The following is an 8,325-nucleotide window of genomic DNA, read 5'->3' as shown; positions in this document are numbered from 1 at the left end:
ATAGAGCATGGTTTAGGGCTGTTGTACATGGGGTTGCTATGAGTCGCAAATGACCCGATGGCACATAACAACAAACAACAATTAATAAATCCAACATCTGATCAATTCTTTATTGCTTTATTGTATAATCCCTTTCCCTTCACCCAACTGATCTATTTATTAATTTTTTTTACTGTCCTCCCATCCCTTCCATCCCTTTTAACCTTCTAAGATTGATTCTATCTCCTTATAAGCCTTTCCTTAGCTATTCAGATTAATAGTCTTATACCATACCATCCTTTTTGTGACTGGCATGTCACTCAGCATGATTTGTTGTAGATTCATCTAGATTGTGCAGCATTTCATGTTTAATGTTTTTATCAGGTCACTGTTGAATTTTGTCAAATGTGTTTTGTGCATCAATTGAGGTGATTGTATGATTCTTTTCCTTTATTTTATTGATATGTTGAATTGTTCTAATAGCTTTTCTAATACTAAACCATCTTTACACACCTGGTGTGAATCCCACGTGATCACAGTGAATGATTTTTTAAAAATACTATGTTAAATTCTATGGGCTTAGATTTTGTTGAGAGTTTTTCAATCCATGTTCATGCAGGATGTGGTTGCTAGGTGTCTTCAACTCATCTAAAATTCACAGTGACTACGAAAACACACATCTGAATCTTGCCCTAACTTGTGCCATACGCATGATCTCTGATATAGTCACACCAGTTATTACAGTCACTGTGTCAAACCATCTTATTGAGAATCTTCCTCTTTCTCTGACCCTTCACTGTTCCCACCATGATTTCTCACTCTTCCTGCCAACATGTCCAAAGTACGTGAGATGAAGTTTCACCATCCTTGCCTCTAAGGAGCACTTTGTTCTTCATCTAAGACAGATGTGTTGTTTTCTTGGCAGTCTATGGAATATTCAGTACTCTTTTCCGACATCACTTTTTCTTCTGTCATCTTTATGCATTGTCCGACTTTCAAATACACAAGCAGCAATTGAAAACACCCTGACTTGGATCAGGAGCTCCTTAGTCATTACACTGACATCTTTAAATCTTTGGTGAGATCTTTGAAAACAGATTTTCCCAATACATCATGCCTTTTGTTTTCTTGACTGCTAGTATAAAGGATGTTGATTGTGGATCCAAGTAAAATGAAGTTGTAGACAATTTCAATCTTTTCTCCATCTATTTCAAGTTGGACTGTTGGTCCAGTGGTGGGATTTTTGTTTTCTTGATGTTGAGATGTGATTTATATTGAAAGATGTATGATCTTCATGTCCTCTTCACTTTCAGCAAGCTAGATTGTGGCATCTGCATAATACAGATTGTAGATATGCTTTCTTCCAATCCTGATGCTGCATTGTTTTTCATCTATCATGAAGAATATTGATCTATAATTTTGTTTTTATTATTGTTTTGCCTGACTTTTGTGACAAGATTATGCTTGATACATAGAATGAGTTCAGGTGCATTCCATCTGTTTCCATATTTTCAAATACTTTTGTTAGCATTGGTATCAGTTTTTTGCTGAATGTTTTGTAGGATTCACTAGTGATACTGTCCGGACAAAGAATTATCAGTTGTGAGTGTTCTTAAGGCCTTTTCAATTTCTTCTTTTGTGCTGAGTCTGTTCAAATTTTCTACTTCTATCTGTTAGTTCCCATTCCAAATAAGGGTGACCCAACAGAGTGTGGAAACTACAGAACGATATCATTGATTCCACATGCAAGCAAGATTCTACTGAAGATTATCCAAAAATGACTAGAACAGCACATCAGCAGAGAACTGCCAGAAGTCCAGGCTGGGCTTAGAAGGGGTCATGGTACTAGGGATATTATAGCTGATGTTAGATGGATCTTAGCTGAAAGCAGGGAATACCAGAAGAATGTCTGTGTTTCATTGATTATGCAAAGGCATTTGACTGTGTGGATCATAACAAACTGTGGTTGACTCTGAGTAGAATGGGAATTCCAGAACATTTAATTGTGCTAATGCAAAACCTACGCTTGAACCAAGAGGCAGTCATCAGAACAGAGCAGAGTAACACTGCATGGTTCAAAATCGGGAAGGGTGTACGCCATGAATGTGTCCTATCTCCATACCTTTCCAACCTGTATGCAGAGCAGATTATCCTATAGGCTCGGCTCTATGAGGAGAAGTGTGGTGTCAGGATTGGTGGAAGATCTATTAACAGTCTACATTATGCAGATGACACAACTCTGCTTGCTGAAACTGAGGAGGACCTCACGCACTTGCTGTAGAGGGTCAAGGACTGCAGCCTTCAGTATGGACTGAGGCTCAATGTCAAGAAGACAAAGATTCTCACCACTGGACCAATTGGCAGCATCAGGATGGATGGCGAAGAGATTGAGATTGTTCACAGCTTCAGTTTGCTCAGCTCCACGGTCAACACTCTTGGCACCAGCAGCCAGGAAATAAAAAAAATGTATTGTGATAGGAAAGTCTGCTGTTAGGGACCTCTCTAAAGTATTCAAGAGCAACGGTGTGTCTCTGGAGACTAAGGTGCATCTGATACAGGCCATGGTTTTTGCAATCACTTGTTACGCATCAGAGAGTTGGACAAGGACTAGGGAGGATAGAAGGAGCATTGATGCCTTTGAGCTGTGGTGCTGGAGAAGAGTATTGAATGTACCCTGGACTGCCAAGAAAACAAACGGATTCATCCTGGAGAGGGTTAAACCAGGCTACTCCTTGGAGGCAAGGATTCTTGGACTTTGTCTGACATACTTTAGACATGTTGTAAGGAGGGACAGGTCCTTGGAGAGGGACATCATGCTTGGGAGCATGGAGGGACAGCACAGGAGGGAAAGACCCTCTATGAGATTGATTCAGTGACTGGGGTAATCAGGATGGGAGTGTCAGAGGCAGTGCGATTGGCTCAGGATAGAACAGGGTTTAAGGCTGTTGTTCACAGGGTCACTATGAGTCGCAAATGACACGATGGCACATAACAACAACAACAACATCATCATCTCTGTTACTGTAGGTAGGCAATGAATTTGTAAAAAAAAAAATAAACAAATCCGTTTACTCCAAGGTTTCAAATTTTTGAAGTATAGGCCTTCACTGAATTTCTGACAGCTTTCTCTCAAGGCAATATTGCAGCTATTTTAAAATAATCTTCAACAAGGTTATACTTGCATGTGATACTAATGATTTTTTTGGGTTGATTTGTTTATGGGAGCGTTTTTTGGTTGAGTTTTATTTTATTGTTCTGTTTTGTTTGGTAATTTCCATATTTTGTTGGATCACTTGTTTTGGAATTGAAACAAATAAGAATTTCTTCCATTTATTTAGCCAGGTAGCTAGCTGTTTCTCAAATTTCTTGGCATAAACTATTTTTTTTTTCCCAAGAGCAAAGCAATTTTTTTTTGTTATTCACCAATCCTCTCCTCGTGGAAACAGGACCAGGAACAAAGGAAGGATGAAAAAACCATTTCTTACACATAGCAATAAACTCAACAGAATAGTTTCCTATGTTCCTCTCCAGGGTACTGAGCGATACTTTGTACAGTAGACTATCTGGGTTTCAGCTAATCTTTCACACTTACCTCAGCACACCGAACTAGCACAAGTGCCCTATGTCCCTCCAATTCCATATGGCCCCTATCTTGCCAACTATCTCGTATGTGGTTTTACATACAAAACAATATCCTAGGTAGCAATGATCTTTTCTGTTTGAAAAAGTAATTTAATTGGTTTACTATGAATTTTAAAGTTCAGTCTTTTAAATTCATGTGAACTTTAAATTCGTACCATTTTATATTCACAGGCTTATTCATTTTATTGGTAGAATACAACAGCTGATGTGCATGTGTCTGTTAACATCATCTACAGTCCTTGGAGCAAAACTGGTTATGTGTGATGAATCTTTCTGGTTTGTCCAGTCTCTGCATTGAACACAAAAAGCACCATAGCAGTCAATTTATTCACAACATTTTTATGCTGTGTGAATAAATTCTCTGCTCATTATTCAGGGTTCTTATCTCAGAACAGGCTGTCTGTCGCACAAGGATATGGTACTGTTAGTTAAGAGCCCACTGAAGTTTACTGAGGTCGGAGCTACAACTGGACACATCTGTACAGTCACTGTGTTGACAGGACTTTTCTCCTGCGGGGCAGCCCTGCTATGTAGTGAGATGAGATGAGATTTCCTGTGGAAGGGTTTCCCACCTGGACGGAACCTATAGGATTTTCCCTCGGGGTTTTGTTTTTGTTTTTATGTGACTTAAAGGTAGAAGCAGAGGTGGAAGTCTGTCCACATTGCTGGCAGTTACATGATGTCTCACCTTCATGAGATCTTCCATGGACAATGAGCTTTTGCTTCACCATGAAGGTGTTCTGGTATAACCTGCACTGACAGGGTGTCTCCTCTGATGCCTACTAAACCCTGGCTGCTGGGCATCGGATTGTCCACACTCACTACATGAAAAGACAGTCTACCCTCTGTGAAATCTTGAATGCCCTAGTTAAGTCTGTACCAAATTCACTGCAAACAGAGGCTTTCTCTCTAGTATGAGTTAGCTGGTGAAGAATGAGATTCACTTTAGTCATGAAGCCTGTAGCATACTCAGTGCACAAACAGAGCTTCTCTCTGCTCTCAAGGAGCTATCTGCTTGGGAATATTGAGATTTCTCCTCTGAATGAGACCTTTTCCACACGAAGTGATTTCTCTTCAGTATATGTCCATGAGGGGTAGTGAGCATTTATGTCTTATGAATGAAACGTTTAGCACATTCTCAGCATTTTAGGATTTCTCCCCAGCACTGAATTAATGAGTTCGTTCTCCCCCGATGCATACTGAGTTTATTCTTCCTGATGTACCCTTTTCCATGCTCTCTGCACACACAGGGTTTCTTTCCAGTGTGAGTTTGCTGGTGGGCAGTGAATGCTATCTTCTGGATGAAGCCTTTGCCGCATTCACCATATTTATAAGGTTTCGTTCCAGTATGTGTTGGCTAATGCAGAGTGAGCTGTGCCTTTCAGAGCTCTTGCATTTCTTCCTCTTAGGGAACATGATTTTAGTACAAAAATGTTCACAGTCACCATGGGGCAAGGTTTTGAGGAATGCAGTGAGTTTTGCCATCTGCATAAAACCTTCGCACATTCACCGCATGTATAGGGTTTCTCTCCAGCATTAGTTTGCTGAACAATCCTAAGCAATGTCTTCCTGACGAAGCCTTTACCATGTCCACATTTATAGAGTTTCTTCCTAGTGTATGTTAGCTGATGGCAACTGAGAACACTCTTCACGGTGAAGCCTTTCCCACACTCCGTGCACACAAAGGGTTTCTCCCCAGTGTGAGTTCACAGATGAATGGTGAGATCTGGTTTCCGGATGTATCCTTTCCCACAATGGCTGCATTTATACGGCTTCTCCTCAATGTGCCTTGGAAGGTAAACATTGAAGTTATTCTTCCTTGTGAAGCTTTCCCCACATTTCCTGCACTCATATGGCCTCTCCTCAGTATGAATTTGCTGATGGAGTCTGAGTTCTGACCTCCAGGTGAAACCTTTCCCACATTGACCACATTTATTCGGTTTCTCTGCAGAGTGAGTTTGTTGACGGATAGTGAGCTGACGCTCCTTGATGAAGCCTTTACTTCCCTCTCTGCACACATAGGGTTGCTCTCCAGCATGAGTTTGTTGATGGGGGAAAAGGAAATTGCTCCTGATGAAGTCTTTATCACGATCCTGATGTACAAAGGGCTTTTCTCCAGTCGGAGTTTGCTGATGAGCACTAAGCAATGTCTTCCTGAGGAAGACTTTACTACATTCACCACATGCAGTTTCTCCCCAGAGTGAATTTGCTGATGGAAACTGAGGTTATTCACCTAGACGAGGTCTTACCACACTCCCTGCACACACAGGGTCTCTCTCATGCATGAATTTGCTGATGGGCAGTAAGACTTGACTTCAGAGTGTAGATGTCCCCACCACCACTACATACATAGGATGTCTTTACTTGAGGAGTTTTCTGACTCCTATGGAGTTGAGCCTCAGTGCTCTTGAATTTTGGACTCTCAGGGAATGATAGTTTGGTACAAAAGTGGTCAAGAACACTGTTAAGCTAGCGGACTTACGGAAGAAATCAGAGAGAATGAGGAAAAGCTTAATGCAGCTTTATGAAAAGGGGGAGGGTATAGTGGAGCTCCTGGTTGAGGTTCCTCAGTCTGAAGATGCAGAATGGGGAATTCACACCTCAAGGGTATCAGGGAGGGTTTTAATAACAGAGTTTTAGGGAGGGACATTCCATTGTGATTTATGGTTCATTCCTTGGTTCTGCTAGGTGGGCAGGGCAGTTGACTCTTCTTATCAGCGTTTGAATTCTCCATTCTCCCCCTTGGCTCCCCTGTCCAGACCTAACAGTCACCATGGAGCAAGGTTTTTTCTTCTTCATTAGACTCAGCAGAGTTCTTTATTTGATTGCTCCTTCTCTAACTGTTGGTAAAGTTAAATGTAAATGCATAGTTTCTTTAGGTAATTGAAACACGTGATGATTATCCATGAAAGGAAAATGTGTTTCGTGCTGGTGATCAGGATTTTCCAATGCATAAAGGTCACCAGTGTTCCACACTGTGTAATCTTCTTTCATGACACAAGAGCTGAAGCAAATGATTTTAACCTTTCTAGACTTCAAACTACAGGTTTCTGTAGTTCTCTAACATTACTTCCTGGTACAGGGCCTTCTGATCAGGGTCCAGAAGCTTCCATTTTTCCCAGTTGAACTTCACAGCCACATCACTAAATGTCAATGCTTCACGTAAGAATAAGAGGACCTGACTCCCGACGTGCAACCCTCCAGGCCTGACCTTCTATGTGTGTCCTGTCAAGCATGTCCACCTGGAACTCCCCCAAGGAGCTCTAGGCACTCACTGTGCCACAGCCACATATTTATGCAGGCCAATCTTAGGGACAGAAAATGGACACCGATCTTTTGGCCATATGGTTTTATCAGAATTCCATCAAGATCTATGGTATTGCAATTACCTGGCATAGACTGTTGACCAAGTCCAGGGTGGCATCTGTTTTATGAAACACCTCAGTTGGTATACCATCAATTTCTGGGACCTTTTTTTTACCAAAACTTTCCATACACCTTGAAATTATTCTTAGTATCACTAATTTATTACCATATTCTAATTTCTGAAATAGTTGTGCCAGTCATTTCTTTTTTGGTACAGTGATTCTATATATTTCCTCTATCTTCCTTTGATTTTTTCTGCATACTTCATTAGTTTGCCCATAGAATCTTTCAGTATTGCAACTAAAGGCTCGATACTGTTATTCCATTATTTCAGCTTAAGAAATGTCAAGTACACTCTTCCCTTTTTGGTTTTCTAACTCCAAGTCTTCCCTTGTTCTGTTTTAATAATTTGTTCTGGCTTTTCAAGCTACCTTTGACAACCTTATTTTCAGCTCTCTTCTTTCACAATTTCTTTCCTTTGTTTTGACTCTCTAACATCCATTTTGGTCTTTACTTTCCTGCTTTAAAAAAAACAATACAACAAAAGAAAACAACTACAAATGTAAGATGTTATTACTAGAACAGAACAAGGGGATATTACAAGGTTCTATTCTCTGTACCTATTCAATCTGTATGCTTAGCAAATAATTAAAGGAACTGAACTATATGAAGAACAATGTGGCACCAGGATTGGAGAAAGACTAAACAGCAACCTGCTTTATGTAGATGATGCAACTTTACTTGCACCAAATTAAGAAGAGTTGAAGAATTCTCTGAAGATCAAAGACTACTTATCCCAATAAGGATAACATCTTAACACCAAGGAAACAAAAATCTTCACAACTTAACTAGTTAGGCACACTGCTGATAATTCTTCACATAATCTTGATGCACCTGATTCAGGCCATGGTCTTTCCAATCACTTGCTGAGAGCTGAACAATGAATAGTGACATTGGAAGAAGGATTGATACCTTTCAGCTATGGTGTTGGAGAAAAGCATTGATTATCCCATGGATGGCCAAAACAAACAAACAAACAAACAAATATGTCTCAGAGATAGTGTGGCCAGGATGCTCTTTAGAAGTAAGAATGATGAGGCTTTGCCTCACATACTATGGACATATTATTAGGAGGAGAGAGACATGATGCTTGTAAAGGTGGAGGGTTGATGAGGGAGAGGAAGACCCTCAATCAGGTGGCTTGACATGATGACTGCCTCAATGGGCTCTTGTGTGTTAGAAAGTGTGAGGATGGCACAGTATAGGACAGGGTTCAGACCTGTTGTTCATAGGTTTGTTATGAGTCGCACTCAACTCAACGGCACCTAACAAGAACAA

Source organism: Elephantulus edwardii, unplaced genomic scaffold, assembly GCF_000299155.1.
Source record: "Elephantulus edwardii isolate Elephantulus edwardi_28Jun2011 unplaced genomic scaffold, EleEdw1.0 scaffold00002, whole genome shotgun sequence".
In the NCBI taxonomy this organism is placed as follows: domain Eukaryota; kingdom Metazoa; phylum Chordata; class Mammalia; order Macroscelidea; family Macroscelididae; genus Elephantulus; species Elephantulus edwardii.
The sequence above is the reverse complement of the archived record's forward strand: the minus strand, read 5'-3'. Positions refer to the sequence as shown.